Raw genomic sequence first — 24,634 nt, forward strand, 5'->3', positions numbered from 1 at the left:
TAGACAATGGGTAGGTAATATATAGCTAGATGCCAGATAATTGATAAATGATAGATCATCAATAGCTAGTAAGAGGATTTTTTTGTTTCAGTGGTAGTCTTTACTTACACTCATTGATTGATTGATTGATTGATTGAGACTGGAGAGGAACACAGGGACCCCACATGCAAGGCAAGCACTCTACCACAAATCCACAGAATCCACATCTCCAACCCATGAAGCCACTTTTAAAGAAGGGTCTTCTGCCAGTTCCCCCGCCTCTCCTGTGTTCCTGTTTCTCATCCACATTCTCAAGGGACTCTGTGAATAAGGGCTAGTTTCTCAAGTCTGACCTTACCCTCTATGCCACCCCAAAACCCACAATCCCCTGGATGTCTGGGGGTTAAGTCATATTCCAGAGTTAAACTCACTTCTGCAGGTCTTTTCTTAACTCTGCCCTATCCCCATCTCATACACATATCACAGGGCTTTTCTAGTCTCAGTGTCTGACTATCTATCTGTCTATCTACCTACCTACTTATCTATGCATCCGTCTGTCCATCTGTCTGTCTGTCTGTCTACCCTATCATGACTGTGATGATGGTGATGGTTGTGGTGATTGTGATGATGATGGTTATGGTAGAGGTGATGGTTTCTGTATTGGAGAGAATAGTGGTCTGGTGGTGGTTGATAGTGAGGGTTGTATTGATGGTGGTGGTGGCTGTAGTGAAGGTGACCATGGTGGTGATGGTCGTGGTGGAAGTAGTCATGATTGTGATCGTAGCGGTAGTAGAGATGGTCTGTGGCGATACTGAGGGTTGTGTTGGTGGTGGTGGCTGCGGTAGAGGTGATAATGGTAGTGAAGGCAGCAATCGTGGTGATGGTTGTGGTAGAGGTGACGGTGGTGGTGACAGTGGTGATGCTGGTGGTGGTAGTGGTGACAGCCATTCTTTCATGGGGATATCATATCCAGTCATCAATGTAACCAAATTCCCGAGAGCCTGGCAGAATCACACATCTTCACCAAACTTCCACGTGGCTGAAGGAGAGCCTGCTTCTGTCTGGGTGACTTTTCTAAGGCAAAGGGGTCACTTGAGACACTTGCTTTTCAGAGACCATCAGGAAGAAAGAGCAAAGACTCCAGACACCTGGCCATTTCCACCCTCCTGGGAGACATTCCTCCAGTTAACCTTTGCCACCTGGTCCAATTGTCTTCCAGCCTCCATTTCCCTATTGGCCAAACAGTGCTGGGCTTTGTAGTAATTATAATAAACTAATAAAGAGCACACTTGGACTGCACAGCACAGTCTGGGCACACACTGTGTACCAGGCCATGGCATCTGCCACAGAAAACGTGCAACTCCCAAAGGGCCCCATTGCACAAAAGGGGGCAGAGAAGACAAAGGGAACTTATAACAATAGTTAGTGTCCTGGGCCCTCAACGATGCTAAGTGCTCTGCCAGCCATTGTATCACTTAACCCCAAGGTCAAAAAGTGGAGGTTGGACTGTGTGCAGGTTGGTTTTTGCCAACTTGACACAAAGTAAAGTCACCTGGGAAAGAGGAACCTCAGCTGACATTGCCTTCATCAGAATGGCCTGCGGGTTATTTTCTCGATTGATGATTGGTGTGTGAAGGTGCATTTGCCAATCTAGTCATTGCAGTGGTGCCGCCAAAACACCAGTGAAGTGGGGGCTTCATATGACCGGCGGTCTGGTGAGGCATTCTGAGGGATTCATCAACCAACTATGCCTGAGTCCTCTGCATTAGCTCTTTTCCTGCGTTCACCCAAGTCCCCCACTTTTCTCTCCATACTGGGGATGGAATCCAAGACCTCACACAAGCAGCTAGGCAAGTGCTCTACTTCTGAGTCACACCTGCAATCTCCAAGTTCTTGGCCATGTGCTTGTGTGTGTGTGTGTGTGTGTTTGGGGGTGTTCTGGGCCAAGCTAAGGTGACTTGGCAAGGATATTTACAGAGGAGCCATCTCCCCCATCCTGAGAGGAACACCCTGTTTACACTTTTAGGGCAGCAGGGACCAACGGATGAGCCATTTAAGAAAGAAAATCAAAATAAAGTTTATGTTTGCTCTCCAAGGAACAGCAAAGCGAGCATGCACGGCAGCTTCTCCCACTGTCTGTGGCCAGGACCAAACACACGCTGTGCTTGGCGTCCCTGGGCTGCTGTATCTGGCAGCTTGTAATTCAGAGACAAAACTCGTGTGGAAATTTAGAATCCTCACATGCTCCCTCACTCCCTCGGAAGATTCTCAGAGTGTATTCTGAGTGGGACCTCTTGGCAGCTTGGCTAGGAGACTGAAGGCTTAGGGGACTGAGGAAGGAAGGGTCTCTTCCCCCCTCCCCCTCTCCTTCCCCCCTTTTGGCCTGTATCATTGTGTGTTTGCTGAGCCTGCGACAGGTCTCAGGGAAGTGGGCTGGCAGGATAATTATCTGCCTGGTAATTACAACCAGCCACGGAGGAAGGCTAAGTATGCCAAGCGGTGGTCCTGCCAGCTGGAAGACGCCCTCAAGCGAGGGATTTGTGGCTGGCTGTGCAACTCGGCAGGGCTTACGTATTTTTGGCTGTGTACTTGAGAAAGTACAGCTTTACCTTCTCTGTTTTTACTTATTTATTTTTTTTTATTTTTATTTTTATTTCTCCTTTCTCTCTTTAATTTCCACTCCAGAAGGGAGCGGGTGACTTGGTTGTGAAACTCAGTTGGATTCTGAATCTGGGCCTTTTCAGGTCTGTGGGGCAGCGGGGAGCCGCACAGGGCATGTTCTCCATCTTCTGGGCGGAGGGCGCTAGGTGGCTAATGGTTCTTATTTATTTATTTATTTATTTAATGTATGTGAGTACACTGTAGCTGTCTGCAGACAGTACCAGAAGAGGGCATCCGATCTCATTACAGATGATTGTGAGCCATGGTGTTGCTGGGATTTGAACTCAGGACCTCCAGAAGAGCAGTCAGTGCTCTTAACCACTGAGCCATCTCTTCAGCCCTGGCTAATGGTTCTCGAATGAAATAAAAAGGCACCTGAAAAGTGGCTTGATATCAAGGTGCACTTATAGACATCTTGGGCGTGCTAGAACTGCTCTGTGGAGACTTGGCTTGTATGAGCAGTAGGGTCTTCTTAATGTTCCATTCAGGCAGTCAGGCAGTCAGTCGTGGCACAGTATTTCAGGTGCTGGGGGGGGGGAGGAGGGACTGGGTAGATGTTGCTGTAAATGTAATTTAAAAAAAATTTTGTCTTTAATTTGACCTGGCCAGCTCCCCAATAATCGAGGCCTACTAGACTTATTTAATCATCTTTAGCACAATTACTGGGCAAATTACACCTAATCTAGTCTTCTAATGATGGCCTGGGTACTTCCTAGCTGTGTTTTCCAAATACTTTGTGTTTGGGTCCCACCTGGGTTATGATGCTCCAGCAGTCTGTCTGTCCTCAGGGATCATTTCACTCTGACACGTGTGGTCCATCGCATCTAAAGGAGACCTCCTGTTCTCTCCACCTTATTTCTCCTTCCTCCTCCCCTCTCCTCCTCTTCATGGTCCCTACCTGTAGCCCCCAGCCAGGTAACTAAAGCCTATCTCTACTCTCCTCAGTCATTGGTGATAGGCACTTTCATTTAACCGGGACCTTTAAATCAGAGATCAAGGTTTACACCACAAAGGCCAGTGTGCATCAGAATTTGCTCATGTGGAAGCAACCAGATCTTGGGGCTCAGAATTTAGTATTTGTATACACAGCACCAGAGCACCCTTCTTCCCTCAACAGATGGAAGGATGAGTGTCAGAAAGGTGGATGGAGACTTTTGGAGGCATTTTTTTTTTCTTTGTTCAGCTGATTTCAGTGGTTAAGAGAAGAGTTCAGATGTGGGCCATAGCTGGTGGGTGTTCTTGACATTTTGGCCAGAGCTTCTGGCTTATCTCTCTTGCTTTATTTTGTCCTTGTCTACGAAGGTCTGAGGCTCCACTCGAAATCCTCCTTCACTGGGCTTGGGTCCCTGAAGGGAAACAGATGTGGTAGTCACTCTTGACCCTGTGGAAAGAGTCCAACACTCCCTGATTACCGTGGGCTGGGAGGTCTCAGGGTTGTGAGACATTTAAGACAGCAGCAAGCAGGGCTGAGGGTGTAACTAGTGGTCAAGCACTCACCTAGCATGCCAAGGTCCTGGGTTCTAGTCCTAGCACCGGAAAAAACTAAACTCGACCATTTCAGCCACCGTAGCCCCCAATGACCTGGTAAAGTCTGTAGATGTGAGCCTTTTAGCACCGTGATCCACTGTGGGGCTTTGGGTAGGACTAGTGTGGTAGCCTATCTGCAGGACCTGTCAGAGGGTGACACTGAGCAGGGGACCCGATTCTCTTCATCTGTGAGTTGGGAGTAATGCTTATGTCTGTCTCAGAGGGCTGGTCTACAACGATGCTTGAAAGACACCCAGCCTTGAGGCCTCTGAGGAAACATGGCATTGAGCCCCTGGCTACAGCTTTCACTTATAATTATAGTTAGTGGCAGAATCTAACATCCGTGTCTTCAGTAGGCTGCTGGCTGATTTTTTGGGGGGCATAGCTGCTTTTTCAGTCTTATTTTCTGAGGTTGCAATGGAACAAGACATGTCTTGTTGTGTTCGTATTCTGATGTGACTGCTTTCTAGATCCATATGTGTGTATGTGTATCTGAGTGTCTGGTTTTGTGTGAGTGAATGTGCATATATGCATGTATGCATGTTTGTGTGTGTGAATGTATGTATGTGTATATGCATGTTTATGTATGTGTATATATGCGTATGTATGTGTATATATGTTTGTATATATGTGTTTGTATGTCTATGTGTGTTTGTGTATATGTATGTGTGTATGTGTGTTTTTATGTCTTGGGTATATTATGTGTGTGTGCATGTTCATAGGTCTGTATGTTTGTATGTCTGTCTATATGTGTCTGTGTATATGTATGTGTGTATGTTTGTATATGTGTTTGTATGTCTATGTGTGTTTGTCTGTGTTTATGTATGTGTGTATATGTGTGTGTTTTTATGTCTATGTGTATTTATGTATGTGTGTTTATATGTTTGTGTATGTGTGTATGTGTATTTATATGTTTGTGTATATGTGTTTTTATAGCTGTATGTGTGTGTATGTGTATGTCTGGGTATATGTGTTTGTATAGCTGTATGTGTGTGTATGTGTGTTTGTATGTCTGGGTATATTATGTGTGTGTGTGTGTGTTTGTATGTCTGTGTATATGTAACTGTGTATATGTGTGTACATTTGTGTGTGTGTTTGTAAGTCTATATGCACATGTGTATATGTGTGTTTGTATGTCTGAATATATTATGTATATGCATATTTATATGTGTGTATGTGTGTGTATGACTGTGTATATGTAACTGTGTATATATGTGTGCATTTGTGTGTGTGTTTGTATGTTTGTGTATATGTATGTATATATGTATGGGTATGGCTGTATGTGTATATGTGTTTGTATGTCTGGTATATTATGTGTATGCATATTTATATGTGTGTATGTGTGTTTGTATGTCTGTGTATATGTATCTGTGTGTATATATATATGTGCATTTGTGTGTGTGTTTGTATGTTTACATATATGTGTGTGTTTATATGTCTGTGTATGTGGTTTGTATCTGTGTGTGTAGGGATATACACTACCTGTCATGGACTAGGTTTATTGCCCTTTGTAAATTCCCCAGTGTCCCTCTCTTGGAAGTCAGGGTGATGGAATGGGTGGCTTAATTAACACAGGATGGTGAAGGCTTGGGACATTCCAAATGCCAGCACATCCTTGCTGCTGCTCAGAGCTCAGTCCGGGCATCCTCTGTCGACCCTTCACAACTCAGAATGACATTGAACCTTGGACCTTTCCTTGGAGCTCCCTAGCCTGGCTTGTGTGTGTGTATCTCTCTGACTTCATCTCTATTCCCAGTTCCCCAGACTCACCCTGCTGAAGCTGCAGTCTCCCCCACCCACCCTCTCTAACTGCTTTGACAGGCTATATCCGTTCTCACCGTAGGCCCTTTGCACCAGCTACTTCCTCTGCAAGACTGCCCATCCAGAGTTCTTTTTATCGTTGATCCTTCTAACTGCTTAAGGTTGCTGCTCAATGCCCTTGCCTCATGGAAGCCTCCCGGGTTACCCTATTTCAGGAAGGTTTACCCCATACTTCAGATGCTGTCTGTCACATCAGATTAGCTCATCTGCATCCTAGAAGATGCTGTCTCACCACTCAGGATATGAAATCTCACTCATTTATGGCCTTGTCTCCTTACCTAGGATAGGGACCTCAAATATCTTGTTCCTAGGCATAGCTCCGGCAGCTTGGATGAGGCTGGGCATCCCATAAGTATTTGTTAAAAATAAAAAATGAAGTCAGTGAAGATCAGTCCCCGTGAGAGCTAGGGAGAGTAGGGAGGAAATCTGAATGGAGAAAGGAGTTGAAAGCATGTATCCGATGCTGAGCGCCAGAGGCATGGCTGACAGACAGAGACATTTTAACAGGCCTAGGGTGTATGCTGGAGCTCTGGATTTCCTGCAGGGCCTGATATTTGAACCAGAATTTAAGAGTGGGGAGAGTGCCCAGAGAGTAGGCTCAGCAGTTAAGAGCAAACTGCTTTTTTGTTGCTTTTGCAGAGGACTAGAGTTCAGCCTCTGTGTATGCTGGGCAAAGCTTTGGGAACCTCTCCTGAAGATATAACCGGTACAGATGGCCAAGCAAGGGCAGGGAGCTAGAGGAAGCTGGCTTCAGCCTCAGGACTGTCTCAGCTAGCTGTTACTGCATGACACACCCACCCCAAGTCTTAGTGGAAATTACAGGCACGATTTAGCTCATGAACCCATGAATGCTGTACTGATGTAGGGAAGGCTGCTGGAGCTGTTCATGCATCAGTGGGCAATTTCTGGGTCCGTCTGGGGACCCAGACGGCTGGACTACAGTTCACTACTGCACCATGGCGTCTCTCCAGGCTATCTAAGCCTGAGCTTAGAGAGCCTATAGCCACCTGTGTCTCTCTCTGACAGTCAAAGTTAATCCAAGCATCATTCCGTTCCAGTTTCAGAGGATGAGAAGATTTGCTTCTCAGTGGGTGCTAGCTGCAAAGCATGTAAGGAAATGACTGCAGCTTTCTGAGGCCTCCTGGAGCCCAAGTTAGGGTGTGCAAGTGCCCATTTTACAGATGGGAAACTGAGGAGTTACAGCAATCGTTGTCTTGCTTGAGGTCCCAGCTCATGACTGGACCATCTAACGGATCCTTCTTGCCCTGATGTTCTCCTATCTGACTTTTTAAATTTCTTCTTGATACCTTGCTCTTTGAGACAGGGCCTCTCACTCCCTACAACTTTCTTATTAGGCTAGGCTGGCATGCTGAGATCTTCAGGGACCAGCCTGACTCTATCTCTCTAGATCTGGGATTACAAACTTGATCCAGCTATTTTTCTTGGTGTCTGGGGATTAAACTGAGATCTTCAAGCTTGAGACTATTTGTTAGTGCCTAATATCTGACCACCTGAGTCCTCTCCAACTCTCTCTTTAGTTTTCATTTTGAGATAGGTCTTTTGCTCTGTAGCCCTAGCTGGCTTGGCCTTGCAATCTTCCTGGTTCAGCCTTTCTAGTGGCTGGGTTTATAGTCCAGTAACACCAGGCCCAGTGATGAAAGCACTTTTTGGTCTAACCTCAGACCGTTGTCTTCTGTTCTTGTAGGAAGCCAAAACAGCACACCTCTTGTGGTGCTGGTTAGGTGCCCCCATCCTTGTGGCTGTCTTGCCTCTTTGCCTTGGCTTGTCCTGTCCATGGTCTGGATAATTCCTTCCCCATTCCCTGAGACCCACGTTCCATACTTTCTGGTTTGCCCCTACTTGCGCTCCTTTCGCAGAGCTTCAGTGCCCTCTCTGGGGCTGGTCTACCATAGAGTTCATCACAGCTGTCTGACATTTGGGAACCCATTCGTTTCTGAATCTGCAGGCCTTATCTCAGTCTATTTATGATTACAGTGATAATCAGGGTACCAAGAAGCCACCCCTCCCCCACCTCAGGTCTTCAGAGGTCAGCCAAATCTAGACCTACTTCTATCTCTGGCTCCTTGGAGCCTAGAGAAGCATCTGTAATGCCCATTGCATGCAGACTCTGTTGCAGAGGAGATACTGGGAACAAAGAGAGTCTCACAGAAGTTCAGACCTGGGACCCCTCCAGATACTGGGCTTTCTCTTATCTTGATGCTCTTCCCACAGGCAGGTCCTCAAGCAGTGTTTGTTGAGTGAATTACTAAGTGTTTCCATGATGAAGCTAGCAACACAAGGCAGAGGCTGCCCAACATCACTTAGATGCTAAGATCCTCAAGCCAAAAGATGGAGTTGGATCCATCTTGTATTCTGCTTACCGGCCCCCACCCCCACCCCCAATGGCTGGCACACAGTAGGTCCTCAGATCCCACTTGCCCTTGATCAACTTAGCATAGTGTTACAAAGAAAAGCTGTGCAGCCTTGGGTCCCCCAGGAGATGTTTTTCAACCACCTCCCCACCACTTCCCTCCTCTCCCCTTTCCAGCCACTGCTGAGTTCTTCTCGCTTCTGTGGTTGGAAGCCTGTTTCTGAGCATTGTGCAAACATGGTTTTGTGTGGTTGAAATGCATTTTTTAAATGTCACTAATTACTCAATAGCCTGTGACCACTCTTTCAGGGTTATAATTGGTCTGTCATGTAAATAGCTAATTAGGGGCCTTGAAGAAGGGGCAGATGGGAGGCCTGCCCAAGGCCTTCTGACTACTTCTTTCTCTCCAGACTCCCATGGGAGATCCTGGGGTCTCTTTCGTCATTGGCTGGAGGAGGAGAAGGGACATTCTCAAGCCCCAGCAGGGACTGCAGACCTTGGACCTCCCTGCTAGGTTGGGGCTGGCACATACCCACACTCAAGGAATTCTCAGTCCACCAAGTTTAATGGGAACCAACTGTGCGTGCCCTCTGCCCACTCTGGTACCCAACAGAGCTTACGCCTTTGCAATCCAGACAGCTCACATGTGTGACACTGCCGTGTGCCAGCTGGCCTTCCTTCCCCGGGGAGCCGGGCTGCTCTGGTCCCGTCCAGTCCTTTCCCTGTGAGCATCCACACTTGGATCAGAGGATGTGGAGATTGACTTACAGCATTCCACAGAACACATCTTACATCTGCTTTCTTTCCTCTTGCTTTCTTAAAAGGCAGGATGTCTTTTGCTTTGCTCTAGAGAAAACCAGTTTTGGGATTCGGCGACTGGGCGAAGGGACTTGCTGCCAAATCTGACAACCTGAGTTCCATGCCCTGGACCTACACAGCTGAAGAGAACCAACTGTCCTCTAGCCTCCACATGCCTGCCATGGAATGTGTGTGCATTCGTGTATGTGTGGGCGTTCATGTGCATGTGTGCACGCACACACACACACACACACACAACCGCATAAATAAATAAATTCAATTAAAAAAAAAAGTCAAACCATACACAGCTTTTTACCCCAGGCAAGATTTGAGATCCAAATCTTCGATCTGGTTCCTGGGAGACTTCTCTTGGCGACAAATGGGAAAACCTCAAAGGCAGGTGCAGAAAGAGAAAGCCAATTGTGTGCACTCCATCATCTGGTGGAATATTTGCTACATCGGTTGTCAGCGGTGTGGCAGTGGGCTGGACTGTGTTCTCACCCATTGAGTGTGTCATGTTTCAAAGAGTCTCCCCGTGACTCGATCCCTGGCTTGGTGTGCAGGTGACTTTTCTGAGCCGAGCTATGCAGTCCTGGGTTGGGATGGGTCTCTCTGACCCATCTGGCTGCACCCAGGCTTCAGTCTATTTCCCTAGTACCACAAGTTCAAGGACATTCAGCTAGTGCTGGTGTGACCGAGGGGTCTAGAGAGAGCTGCCAAGAGGAGCCTGTCTTCTTGGCATGCGTCTTTGGAGATCATGGTCAAATCCTTGGTCCTCTCTAATCTTAGTGACTTTACTAAGGTATAAAAATGGGCTAATAGGACTGGAGAGATGGCTTAGAGGTTTAGAGCACTCGCAGTTCTCACAGAGGACCTGAGTTCAAATCCCAACCAACAGCTGCCTGTAAGTCCTACCCCAGGGGATCTGATGTCCTCCTGCACACATGCACATAAATAAAAACTGCAAAAATAAAGCTTTTTAAGTGGGTCCAGTTAGGTGACTGGGTTCTGTGTGTGCTTGCACGCAAGTGCACACACGTATATTTTCTATCCACCAAAACTTTGTTTCAGAGAAACAAAAGGAAAAATAAATCTATTTTGAGATGGGAAAATAGTGTTTATTCACTAGCCAAATTAATCAGCTTATTTTCAATCATGGATTTAACTCAGGATTTTAATGAAAATTGAAAATTTAGAAACATAGAAGAAATTATTAAAAAACAAACAAAAAAAGACTTGTCATCTTCCCACTGAACACACCGAGTTAGCACTTTGGAGAATCTCTGTTTCAGCCATTCTCCTGCAGTGGTTTAAGCACCTGGCACACAGGGGTGCACATGTGAGTGTGTGCAGACACAAACACGTGTGACAGGGTTTATTTTACATTTACTTATTTACTTCGTATGTGTGTGTATATGTGTGTGTGTGTGAGAGAGAGAGAGACAGAGACAGAGACAGAGACAAGAGAGAGACAGAGACAGAGAGACAGACCCACTGAGTTTATCTAGAGTTGCTTTCATGTGCCCACAGGCAACTTCTCAGAGGCCACCCACAGCCCCAGTAGCCCTGGAAGCTGAAACTGTGCCCTGTGTTTCCTGTGACATTGGGACACAGGTACTTGGTTCTGTTGTAAAGTTCATGAGGAACAAGGCTTTAGTAACATATCAGAGTTGGGGTGCACCGAATTAAAGTTAAATAACCGCCCTACTGCAGGTGTTCTGGGAGTTTCTAAACCCTCATGGTTACAAACAAGGCGGCACCAGTTTTCTCCATTTGCTGGTTTGGCTTTGTTGTTATTTGTTTGTTTGTTTGTTTTGTTTTGTTTTTTGAGACAGGGTCTCTCTGTGAAGCTCTGGCTGTCCTGGAACTCACTTTGTAGACCAGGCTGGCCTCGAACTCAGAAATTCTCCTGCCTCTGTCTTCTCAGTACTGGGATTAAAAGCATGTGCCATCACTGTTTGTTTTTCAAACCTTGGTCTCTCCATGTAGACAAAGGCAGCCTGAAGTTGGAAATCCTCCTGTCTCAGGCTCCTGAGTGCTGGGTTACAGATGTATACCACTAACACATTGTTGTCTATGAGGCCAAGATTTGGGGAACACTTCTGTTTGTCTGTTTCTTTTTAGTCTTTTTTTTCTGTTTACTTATCCATCTGTCTGTCTTTCTGTCTGTCTTTTTCCCTTCTTTTGTTCTTTCTTTTTGTCTTTTTCTATCTTTCTTCCTGTCTGTCTTTCTGTCTGTTTTTACTTTTTTGTTGTTATTTATTTTTTGTCTCTTTCTATTCTCCTTCCTGTCTGTCATTTGTCTCTTTCTGTCTTTTTTCTGTCTCTATCTGTCTTCCTGTCTGTGTTTCTTCCTTTCTTTCTTCTGTTTTTCCTTTCTTTTTCTGTCTTTATTTCTCTTCCTTCCTTCCTATCTTTCTGTCTTGAATCTTCTATTTATTTCATGTCTAAGCATTGTGTATTTGTATCACTCCTGCCCCACCTCCTCTGTTCCCCTCTTTCATGCCCCCATTTCCCTCTCAAATTCACAATCCTTTATTATCATTACATTTATCATTACATGTGTGTGTAATATAATATATATGTATGTGTGACATGCATATATATATACACACATACATCTGTATGTGTGACATGCATATATATGCATATATATCAACAATAAGATGTATATGTGTGTGTATATGTCCACATGTATATAAGCATGCATCTTGGTGTTTATATAGAGTTGCTTATATGGATTCATGCCCTGGGGTTGGGGAGCCTATTGTGGAGCTTGTTCCTATAGAGGACTGGCTTTAACGCCAGGACATTCACTGTGAGGCAATGTCTTTTATCTATGACAAGGAAACTGCCCCCAGGACATCTCAATAATGTGACTGCCTATACAACCTAGTGACAACACCAGCTGACATCCCAACATGCATAAGAGGAGTCTCACTAGGTCCCACCCCTAACTGAAGATCTACAGGTGATTCATGGTTGTGTCTCTCTATAAAATGTTTTGTTCCCCTTCTCCCTTCCTCCCTCACCTCTTGTATTTTCCTTTAAAAAGCAGTTTCAGTTCTGTCCCGCCACAATGTCAGGCTCAATAATTGGACTTGGGTATTAGGGACTTTTACCTACTGAGCCATCTTGCCAGCCAGTGTTTTCTTAATTCTTGGAGTTCTCTTTATTTTTATAAATATAATTTGGAGAGCTGGAGCGATGGCACAGAAGTAAAGAGCACTGAGTGCTCTTCCACAAGGTCTAGGTTTCCAGCACCCACATGACAGCTAATAACCGTCTGGAACTCCAGGTCTAGGGGCTCTGCAACACCCTCTTTGGCCTCTTTGGGCACCAAGCATGCATATGGTGCACAGACATACAAGCAGGCAAAACTCCAATACACATAAAAATAATAAGGTAATTAAAATTTTAGCTTAACTTTGTTTTTATTACACCTTTTTCCTTATTCTTTATACACCCATCTCCCTTCTCCGAGTCTTCCCAAATTCTGCTCAATATGTGGCCCCCAGCTTCATATCTTTGATAGTTCACGGAGTTCAGTGTGAGTTGTCCACATCTGTGTGAGTGCGGGGCCATCCACGGGAGCATGGGTGCTCTACTAGTGGGAACACCCTAACAAATGATTCTCTCTGCCCAGCAGCCATTGGCTTCCAATAGCTCCTTGGTAAGGGCCTGGAGAGCCCCTCCCCCATCTAGACTGGCATTCTCTTTTGGAAGGGTTCTTGGAACTACTAAACCCAAGGTGGAGCATTTTAAGAATCCGGATTCATACCGGTTTTTTGTGTTTTGTTTGTTTGTTTAATTTGGTTTTATTTTTGCTAAGATACATTCCACATGACATCTTGAGGTTTCTCTCCAGTTTCATCATCAGAGGTAACAACATATATTCATTCATTCATTCATTCATTCATTCACCATCTACTGAATACCCACTTCACTCCAAGCCTTGGCCTGCCTGTGTTTTCCAGTTAAAATGATGGAGGCTTCCCAGCTGGGAGTCAGAATTCACAGGGAGCTGAAGCTCTGATTGTTACTTCCTGGCCTCAGACGTCCGTCCTCTGGGGCCCTCTGCCTCTTTGGAGGAGGCGCCCAGTGGTCTGGTATTTTCAAGGTGTAAGCTCGCGCCATGTGCCCAGGAGACAGAGGCAGAAAGCATCCCTCCTCCAGCCTCTTGGAGTGGATGCTTAGGTGTCTACCAGAGCATTAAGCACTTGGCCTCCTCACTCCCTCTTCTCTCTGACAAAGCTTTTACACGGAGCACGAGTGCCCATAAATAACAGGCCAACCTATAAATAAATACAGCTGGGAGCCCACAAAAGCCCCTGACAAATGCTGTTTATTTAATTTCTCAAGTGTGGTCCATTTGGGTGCAAGGAGAAGAGAGCCTGAGCTTTAACTAGGCCGGCATTACTGCCGAGGCTCGCCTTTCCCACGGAGGGGCCATCTTGTTCTTTCCCTGACACTTTGTTGCACTTTGTGCAGCAACTGAGCTGTCTGAAGCTAGGGACCCGGAGACAAGAGGGAGTTTTCAGACCTTTCCAGAAGAGGCTTGCTCACCTCTGGGGAAGACAAGTCCCCATCACTTTAGCCTGGCTGGCACCGAGCCAGAATGATCTGTGATTGATGCCAGTAGAAAGATCTAGAACACTGAGGTAGGGATGGGGAACAGGGATGGACAGCAGTGTAAAACATCAAGGATATAACTTGTTTCAGAAGCAGATATGTAGTGGGTCCTTTGTTTCCCCGCTCTTTGCAAGCATCCTGCTTAGGATGCCTGCCTCTTCATTTTCCTATAACCAAATCTTTCTCAATCTTCCCTGCTCCCCTGGAATGCTTTCTCTGTCTGACAACAAGAAGGGGGCCAGAGCCACTTCTTTGTGTAATCTTGCAGCCTCCCAAGTGTGGTTCCTTTAAAATTCCATTTACCATTTCAATGACATTATCCTTTCTGTAGTTCCTGGTTGATCACTTGCCTAGCTCACCTGAAGAGCAAGTCTCCCAGTCCCCTCCTTCTCAGATCTGATGGCCTCTCATCTGAGCCACCCCAGACTCCCCTCCTGTGGTCTCTGCTTATCCAGGCAGCCTGTTTGGAAGAAGTTTGGAAATGCTGCTCATATCGGCTGTGTTCTCTGCTTGGGACCTCTCAGGCACTCCTGTCTAATTACCAATGAATGATGATACAGACCTGCCCATGGCTTGCTAGGTCCTGAGATCTGGACCCACAAAGTCTCTGACCTTGTTTCCAGTCACACCCCTTCTGATCCTGCTGTTCCATCCATGTTGCTCTTCCCGGGGTTCTAGAAGAGTCCACACACAACACATCTAGAGAAGGGCTCATTCTTTATAGTCATCAGCATCCGGTCCACGGGTCTTCCGTTCTCAGAAGCTCTCATCATGTGCTGGCTCCGTTCCCATCATGAGCTCCATGTGATAGAGCATGCATTTAATCAGCTCAGCATTGACCTTTGCCTACACAGCCTGCCAGTTGCCACAAGGACAGTGTCTTGTAATTTTTCTACTCCTCTCTTCTCGTGGCCTAAGCCAGTCACTGACACATAGGAGATGCTCCATCCCATGGGACTGTTTGGCTTATATGAATGTCATATTTCAACCAATGAAAAGCGTCTGTTGGGTTTGACCAACTAGCTCAAGCAAGGTAGCTTCTGCTGCTGGGGGTTAATCCACAGTGGCCTGCTTACCTTTGTTTTATTTCATTTTTTTCCCCCACTCCAACTAAGGGCAAAGATTCGCCAGCAGTGGCCTTAGCGATTTGTGGTGGAATGTGGTTAGGAAATGGAGATATCCTCCTCGCAAATGACCAGTATAGCTAGAACCCTGGGCCAAAGGAAGGAGGATACCAGATGAAGTCTAGACAGGTAGAATCTTCCAGAAAGTTATGCTTTCTTAGGGGTTAGGGAGGTAGTGAGGTTGGTAAAGTTTTATCTTGCAAGCACAAGAACCAGAATTAGATGCCTGAAACCCACACTAAGTTTAATCTTATTCCCCCGAGGTGGAGACAGGTGGGTCTCTGGGGCTTGCTGGCCAGGCAGCTCAGCCTAGTTGGCGAGCTCTAGGCCAGAGAGAGACACTGTCTTTAAAAACAAGATGAACAGAGCCTGAGGAACAACGACTGAAGTTGTTCTCTGACCTCTACACACATTCATTGATCCCTCCCTTACCAAAGAATACACACACACACACACACCTTTGCACATTTAATTTGATCCTTCATGGGTGACTGATAAAAGGCTCCTAGTTTCTGGGTGGCAGCTGTATGCTATTTGGTAGTTGAAGGGCACTTTCAGTCCGGCAGCTCTGAGTTTGAGCATGAACTTAAGGGTGGGGGGTTGTGTGTTGACCAGGAGATCTGTCCTCACCGTGCCTTGGACAGCCATATATGTTCCCAGTAAATGTTTGGCTTTGCGCACGGTCCTTGGATGGACCTCAGGGTCAAAAGAGCGTCAAGGTGTCTCACACAGCCCCGGCTCTTTGCTTGATCTGAATAATGTATGCATTTTCCTGCTTCCAGAGTTAGGGCTCTGATTTACGGCCACGAGTGCACCCCCTCCACTTGCCCTGGCTTTTGTTAATGACCTCTCATGAATTATCTACGAAATGAATGCTGGATGAGCTAATTAGGCATTAACCTTACATTAGCCATCAACCACACGATTGGACCCTTCACAGCTACTAAAATGCCAGCCCAGAGTGATGTGTCCTAGAAAAGAGGGTAAAATGACCAGAGGTGGGAAGCAAGGAAGGTAGAAGTTTGAACATGCCTGGGGAACGGGGGAGGGAACAGGGAGCGGGCAGACATCATGAACTTCAGGGACCTGGCAGGTTAGCTGTGTGAGAATGGAGAAGTAAACACCCTTTGACTTGATACCCAGCATGCACCAGGTGTCTCTTCTGTGCACATGGAAGCCAGAAGCTGATGCTGGGATATGTCTGCCTCTAGGGCTCTCCACCTTAGTTTCTGAGACAGGATTTCTTTGCTAATCTGCAAGCCTATGATTGGGGTAGTCTGGCTGCCCAGTGAACCCCTGGGATTGACTGGTCTCCTCTCCTAACTGCTGGGTGTACAGGCACGTAGCATTGACCCCACCTTTTATGTGGGTGTCAGGAAGTCAGGAATCTGAATGCATGTCCTCGTGCTTGTATGGCAAGCATTTAATCCACAGAGCCATGTTCCCGGACCCCTGTGGTTATTATTATTGTTATTTATTATTATTATTATTATTATTATTATTATTAAACTGAGGGTCTTGGCTGAACGCAAACTTACTACTCTATAATTTAGACTGGATGAAGACACTCAATCCTCCTGTTTCAGCCTCCTGAGTCCTGCTTTGTCCAGCCTCTGCTTTCTACCCCACCCCTTCTCTCTTTCCCTCTCTCTGGAAAACTTGCTTTTAATTCTCAGAGTTAAAGAATGTCCAGCCCATATCGCCCTCCCTGAGCCACCTTGGAATGGTCAGCCATGTTTAATTCCTGGTAGAACCAAACTAGTATCCTGACTTGGACCACGAATAATTGGCTAAGTAAAGTTGGATGAAATCCTTCTAATAAGTGTCTGGGAGGCCTAAGATAATTAATGTAGATAGATAAGCTACATGGTGATAAACGGTTATATTGACACATATCAAGCACATGTTGTGAACATACACATGTATAAACGTTATACCTTTCAGAACACTTTCTTGTCTATAATCCAACTTAATTTATGGATTTGCCAGAGATATGGTTCAGGGCTTCATTATTTTCCATTTGTCAGATGGAGGGTCAGCTGTTAAGGTGTTTGCCCAGCATGTGCAAAGCCCTGGGTTCTATCTACAGTGCTTCATTAACAAGGCATGGTGTGGCTCCAGTTCTCAGGAGCTGGAGGCAGGAGGATAAGAAGATCAAAGTTGCCTTTTATTACACAGCAAGCCTGGGCTACGGAGACCCTGTCTTGAAAGAATGAAGAAATTGAGAGTCTCAGGAGAGGGGAGCTTTGTTTAAGAGGAGGAGCCAGGAATTGAACCTTGGTCTACATTCAAAGATTGGTTCTGTTTTCATGGCAGAACTGGCTGCCATGTCTCTTTCTCTTTTTGGAGATAAAGTGCTTGGCTATATAGTGAGGGACATGTGGGGATCAGGCTGCTTTGCCCTTCCACTAACAGAAACTGTCCTGTCATGTAGGAGGCCATGTTGTGTATCATGTGACCAACACCCACCATTCACCTTAGCCCATGACTGACTGAAAGAGAGGCAGGTACCTGATCAGAGGCAGGCAACTCACAGGTTTGCTGAGAATAGAGACCAGGCAAGCCAATTAGATGAAGACTTCTTAGAGGCATGAAATAAGTGGATATATCGCCAACCTGTGAGTCAGGACAAGAGACTGACGTGGGACCAAGACAGACAGAAGGCAGCTAGGGGTGGGGAGCTATGGGAGTTGCTGCAACTACCAGGGCTAGGTGGCAGAGTGCCGATCTGTGTGAGGGAAGAGGGAAGTCCAGTTTAACAGGATTTAGCTGGTGATGGTTCAAACTTCTAGAGTCTGCCACTAGGGAAGTTTATTTTAGGCATATTTACGTATAGTACAAATTGGGGGAAAGTTTCCCGGTGTCACCCAATCCTCTGTGTACGAGGAGGTATATACTACATCAAGACTCGTTGCAACGGACTTGTCATTTCTTCTAAGAAGATGGGTATATACATAAGCTGCATAAGCTACCTTAAGGGCCTAGGGGAGGATCTGGTGTGGTTCAGTCATACAGATAGCATAGAGGCCATTGGGCTATTAGCCACCTCTGGTCCTGATTGTGGAAACGGATGTGACAATCAGCACAGACACCTGAAGGGGGAAAGGGGGTAAAGAGAAAGATGAAGGGGTGGTAAAGAGGGCAAGGAAGAAGGAGGAGGGCAGGAGGAAGAGGAGGAGGAAGAGGAGGAGGAAGAGGAGGAGAAGGAGGAGAAGGAGGAGAAGGAGGAGAAGGAGGAGGAGGAGGAGAAGAAGGAGGAGGAGGAGGAGGAGGAGGAGGAGGAGAAGGAGAAGAAGAAGAAGAAGAAGAAGAAGAAGAAGAAGAAGAAGAAGAAGAAGAAGAAGAAGAAGAAGAAGAAGAAGAAAAGAAGAAGAAGAAGAACAAGAAGAACAAGAAGAACAAGAAGAACAAGAACAAGAAGAACAAGAAGAAGAAGAACAAGAACAAGAAGAACAAGAACAAGAACAAGAAGAAGAACAAGAAGAAGAAGAAGAAAGAAGTCTGAAGGAAAACAAGAATTCTGTGGTCTCATTGCTAAGCCTCCATCCCAACTTCCTTGCTTGGTCCCCAGCTTCTGTTCCAAACTCCTCACACAGATCTCTACTCCTGCATCTGCTTGGAATTTTCTGGAGAGGCTGTGACCTAAAGTGTGACCTACAGCACGAGGTGCTAATGGTTAGCTTTAATGGTCAACTTGACAGAACCCAAAAAAGTCTGGGGAGAATGTCAGTGAGGGACTGTCCACCTCATATCAACCTGTGGGCACATCTGTGAGGGAGTGTCTTGATAGTTAATTGATGTGAGAAGACGAAGCCCAGTGTAGGTGGTAGCATCCCCTAGTAAGGGGATCCCGGATGTATCAGATTTGTGAGATTGGGTGGAGCCGAAGCAAACAGACACAAAGGCACGCCTTCACACTCTCTGCTCTTAGCCGTAGATGTAGCTAGTGTTGGAAGTTCTGACCGTGACTCTCTCAAATATCCTGGAATTGGAAGCTGAAACGAGTTCTCTCCGCTGAGTTGCTTTGTGTCAGAGTAGTTCATCACAGCAACCGAAATAAAACCAGAACACAGGGCTTCCTGAACTCCACAGCTGTGTATTCCTAGCACAGCACAGAAGTGAAGAAGACATTTATTGATAACTGCCTCCTGAAGTTTGTCATATGTTCATGTGAATGGGGATGAGACAGTGTAGACTTCCTGGTCCTCGTGGAATTGATCATGGGGTCAGGCTTCGATAACCAATAAGTAGGATAAAATAACTACCAGCATGGAGTCTTAGGGTCTGCCTCTTAGACAGCTAGTTCTCTAGCTGTGGGGTGCTTTCCCACCCCAGCTAATTCTCTAGGTCTGGGGTGCTCCCCACCCCAACTCACTGGATGTTGATCCATACAGTGTTAGATGTCCTTGTAAGGTAGGGGTGTAAAAAAGACCACGCTTGTCACAGCTGTGTAGATCATGCACTGTGGGAATACCATCCCTGTTTGTGTGACTCTTTGTGTCCCTGCAATCAGACACTACCCCCAGGCAGTGTGGCAGCAGGTGGCAGTGGCCCAGAGCAATGTCAGGTGACAGGAGGTGGTTCGTGAATTCCTGAGTCTGAAACCAGGATGGTGTCCTTCATGTCCCCTTCTCACGCCTGACCTTTGGAGTGATGGTGACTCCATCTGGCATTATTAGTTCAATTTCTGCCTCTGTGACAAAGAACTCTGACAAAAATCAACTTTAGAAGAAAGAAAGAGGGTAATGTTAGCTTCAGACTCCAGAGGGGTAGAATCCCTTATGGTAGGGAAGGTGTGGAAGCTGGCTGGTCACACTTTCTTCCTCACACAGAAAACAGAAAGCTATCAGGGGAGAAGGGGGAGGGGGAGAGGGAGAGAGAAAAGGGGAGGGGAAGGGAGAGGGGCAAGGGCAGAGGAGAGGAGGAGGGGGAAGGGGAGGGAGAGGTAAGGAGAGGTGATATACCTTCACACACACCCCTCCCCATGCCACACTTCCTCTGGCAAGGCCACACCTCCTAAAGGTCCCATAGCTTCCCCCAAACAGCATCACCAACTGGGAACCAAGTGTTCAGACATCAGTGCCTATGGGTGACATTCCTCATCGAATCCAGCACATTATTGTCATCTTGACTGGATTTAGAATCACCTAGGAGACTCAGGCAGACTTCTGGGTGTGGTGGTGAGGGAAAGACCCCCTGAATGTGAGTGACCCCCAATCTCAGGACCTGTGGGCAGAGGGAAAAGAAGATGAATGTGGGTATTTCCTCATCCACTTCCTTACAGCTAGTACTGTGATCTGCTGGGCTCCTCCACAGCATGGTGGGCTAAAAGTGAGAAACTCGCTCGCATCAGTTCTGGCCTTCAGGTAATTTGGTGGGGAACACACACACACACACACACACATACACACACACACGTCTGTGTCTAAATTCCCTCTGCAGACTCTGTCAGTCTGGAGCTGTGTGGTCTCAAGGGCTGAGGCTGGGGTGCACGAATAGCACTTTGAGTTTTATTAAAATTGGAAATAAACCCACATTCAAGACAAGGGGTGGCTAAACGTGCCTTTGCAAAAAAATTTGCTGTGGCTTTTAGGTTTCTCAAGACTGCTTCTGGGGAAAACATATTCGAAACCACCAAATTACTCTCACCCGCCTTACCATTTTTCTTTTTCTTTCTTTTTTTAGTTCAAGATGAGCTAAGGCTTTGGGGGGCATGGATTGCGTGGGTTAGGACACTTGGGGCAAGGCAATTTGTGGCCACCTCAGGTGTGTGGGGTGGGCAGTTATTGTTCATATCCCCTGGGCTTCTAGAGATGGCTTTTCATGATAGAATTGGCTAAGGGTCCTGTAGCAAAGAAGGAAGAGATGGGGGGACTTAGCCAGGTAACCCACTTATGCCTCACTCTGGACTGGTCTAACCTTTTCCCAACTCAGCTCTATTTCCAAATTGGAATTTGCTTTTGTTCCTCCTCCTCCTCGTCAATCTTCTTCTTTCTTCTTCATCTTCTCCTCCTCCTCTTCTTTTTTCCTCATCCTCCTCTTCATCCATATGTATGTGAGAGAGAGGAGGGAAGAGAGAGAGAGAGGAAGAAGAAGAAGAAGAAGAAGAAGAAGAAGAAGAAGAAGAAGAAGAAGAAGAAGAAGAAGAAGAAGAAGAAAGAGGAGGAGGAGGGAGGAGGGAGGAGGGAGGAGGGAGGAAGGAGGGGGGAGAAAGAAGAAAGAAGAGAGCTTGTGTGTGTGTCCCCAAAGGTCATCCTGAGGTGTCATTCCTCAGGAGCCATCAACTTTTGTTTTTTCATTTGTTTGTTTGTTTGACATAGTTTTCACTAAGCAGGAATTAATGATAAAATGAGGCTAGCTAGCCAGTGAGCCCCAGAGATCATTCTGTCATTCCATCTTTCACTCTTCCACACTGGGCTTAAAATAAGCACATGCCTACCTGAGGTTTTGTTGTTGTTGTTGTTTTTGTTTTTTGTTTTAAATGGATTCTGGAGATTTGAAATCAGGTCCCCAGGCTTGTGCAGCAAGCAATTTACCACTAAGCTCTCTCCTTAGCTCCACTTTTCTCTCCCTTGGCTTTTCAGAAAAGAATGCTAACTGACTGACACACAGCACGAACGTGAGCCCCCACATATGAGCTCATGTGAAGTGTGTGAGCCAGCAGACAAGAGCCTGTCCGTTGCTGCGAACCCACCACACCCATCTCCAGTTCCCCCTCTCCATATACTGGGGCACTTGCCCTCTATTCATAACTCCCCCAGACCCTTGGGGAGTCACCACCCTACTTTCTGTCTCTAGGAAATTGACTGTTCTCGTCCCGCACAAGTAGAATCTCACATGGCTGATCCTCTGCTGCCTTCTCTCTAGTAGCACACTGTTACCCAGATTTATCGGTAGCCGTGTGTATCACAGTTCTTTTCCTTTCAAAAGGCTGCATGATATCCCCTCATGCTATGGTCACTCACAGAAGGAGAGCTGAAGTTGTTCTGTTATCTTAACTGTCACAAGCAGGGCTGGCGTGAATGTGGGTGTGTGTTGGGTGTGTTTCCCTGTGCCTCCACTGTCTCCTCCAGAGAAAGAACTCAACTTCACAGCATGGGTTCTAGGACTGACCCAGCTGCCTCTAGCTCTTTCACTGGACTAATATCAAGGTCATTTGTCCCCACCCCCTCAGCTAGCTCTTGATGTTATAGGTACTGTCCATTGTTCTGATACCAACTTCAACAGTAGATAGGATAAAGGAGAGAGGATAAGGAAAAGACTTATCCCTTACAACAGTGTGGGGAATTTGGTGACACATAACTTAGGGTCCAGTACAAACCCTGTCCCTTACCAGCCTCAGTTACCCAGTCTGGAAAATGGAAACAGTGTTCACTCTGCTCTGTGTTCAGTATGGAAATGGAAAGAAACGGCTGTGCTAGGACCAGTCGTGCAGAGACTCCTTATTCTTTGTTCCGGACCACAGAGGCTCGAAGCCATGAAGTCTTCCACTGTGGTTTCAGGTAAGGAAGTATTACTGTCTTCATGGGGATTTGTTTCAGGCAGTGGTGGTGCCATGTGAGCTGAGGCCAAACCTCCAGCTTCCTGCAGGGAAGTCCCTCTTCATGGCTTCCTGCCCTGGGAGATTTCATCAGGTTCCCAGGACCTGTGGCTTGGTACTAGGACATCCCATGGGGAACTTGCAGCTGGATGCTGCCTTGAAGCCTGTAAGCAGAGTCTGCCTTTCTCTTGTTTTGAACTCCCTGACTTGGAGGTAGTGTGGGCATGTGGGCTGTTTCCTGCCTGGAACAGGGAACTGGCCAGCTCCTTTTGGGAGCAAAAGGAAGAAATTCCTAACTCTCACATCCTGGTGAAAATGGAACCTTTTGTAGCCCCCCCCCCTCCATATGCATATATGAGTATACATGCACATGTGTGGAGATTATAACTCCATGTTGGGTGCCTTCTTCAGTCATTCACTTATTTTGAGGCAAGGTCTCTCACTGAACCTGGAGCTCAACCATTGGCCCATACATCTGGCTAATGATACTCAGGGATCCTTCTGTCTCCACCTCTCCGGCGCTAGGATGACAGATGCATGCCCCTGCTTTCAGCTTTCACATGGGTGCCAGGGGACTGAACTCAGGTCCCTAGGCTTATGTGCGTGGCAATCTCTTTCTTGAGTGAGCTGTTCCCCCACGGACACTTCTTTTCCAGGTTCTTAGAGTCTGTACTTTCTTACATCCAAGATGCCTCCTGTATCTCCAGCTCCAGGGGATCTAGCACCCTCTTCTGGCCTCCATGGGCGCTGCACGCAAGTGCACTTGCACATACATAGATGCACATACATAAAAATGAAACACAGTCTTAAACGAAAGGTAAGTCTCTTGGGGAGAGGAGTGTGACCTCCCTTTCAGAAACCTATACAGGGTGGATAGAGTGCTCCATTTATAAACACAGTGCCTGGTGCACAGACAGCTCAGCACTTGTGAGGCAGAGTCAGGGAGCCACAAATTCAAGGCTGCAACAGTAACACTGTCTCAAAACAAACAAGCAAAAGGCTGGTGGTTATGTAGCTAGAGTCCTGGGTTGACATGCACAAAGTCCTGTGTTCTGTGCTCAGCAATGCTCTGCCTGCCCCCCCCCCCCACCACCACCACCATATACAGGGTACCAGAGAGAAGAAAGAGAACGACACGGGGAAACTTGGATATGCATGGGAATGTAGAGTTTTGAGAGTTAACAGTAGCTTAGTTTTGTTGGGCAGCGGAAGTTACAGGGTACAGGAAAGGAACCAGAGGCAACCAAGAGGAGCCAGACCCAAAGATTTTCCCCTCCCCCAAGGCTAAATACTCTGGGTTCCATTTGGACTATGGAAGATACTGCAGAGTTTTGTAGGAGGAAGAACCTGGACAGGCATGAGGACAGTCCCCTCTGCTGCCACCACACCCACCGGGAGGCTGGGATACAGGAGAGTGACAAGGACCAGGGATCTTCAAAAGACAAAATTGGGTCCTATCTTTGGGATAACGGAAGCACGTGAGATACGGCATGCACTCCAATCAGCTCACAGCCCCGTGCCTTTATGAAGCATCAGTTGTATAGGGAACTTGGTGCAGGCTTCTGGCTGCAGTGGGCGGAGTCAGCCCCAGATGACTGATGCAGGGACAAGCGGGTGCCCTAGTTGAGACTCTCTGGCCCGAGAGGAGGAAAAATAGATGTGAAGATGCAGGCGCGGGTGGGAGGGATGCAGGGGGAGGAGAGGTCAGTAGGGTCTGGGCTTGGCACGAAGATTTATAACATCCCTGCTCTCGCCCCCGTCTCCCCCTCGCCCACCCCTTTCTCTCTCTGGCGGCACGTTCTAGAGACACACATTATCTCTATTAATACCAGCCACAAGGTCGTTACTCAGCCACCAACTTTTCCTCCAGCATAAATATTTATACAGCACTGACCTGTGGCTGCCGCGTTTGCTTTTTATTTGATTCCTGCCGCCTCTTGTGCCTTGCTCGTCTGTCGGCTAACGTGTTTAGCTCCACTGTCTGGAACCTTCGGAGCCAGCCAAGTCGCTCAGAATGGCTGGGGGGCGGTGGCATTAGGGGGAGTGATGGAGGAGGAGGAGGAGGAGAAGGAGGGAGAAATAGGCATCACTTTCTAATAGCTAGGGAACCCATGATCTGAAATGAGTGTTTAATACCCAAGCTGGCAAAGCAATGGGGTATGGAGTGGGGGAGGGGGGCTC

Source organism: Mus caroli, unplaced genomic scaffold (assembly GCF_978045245.1).
Source record: "Mus caroli unplaced genomic scaffold, Mus_caroli_1 scaffold_4, whole genome shotgun sequence".
Lineage (NCBI taxonomy): Eukaryota > Metazoa > Chordata > Mammalia > Rodentia > Muridae > Mus > Mus caroli.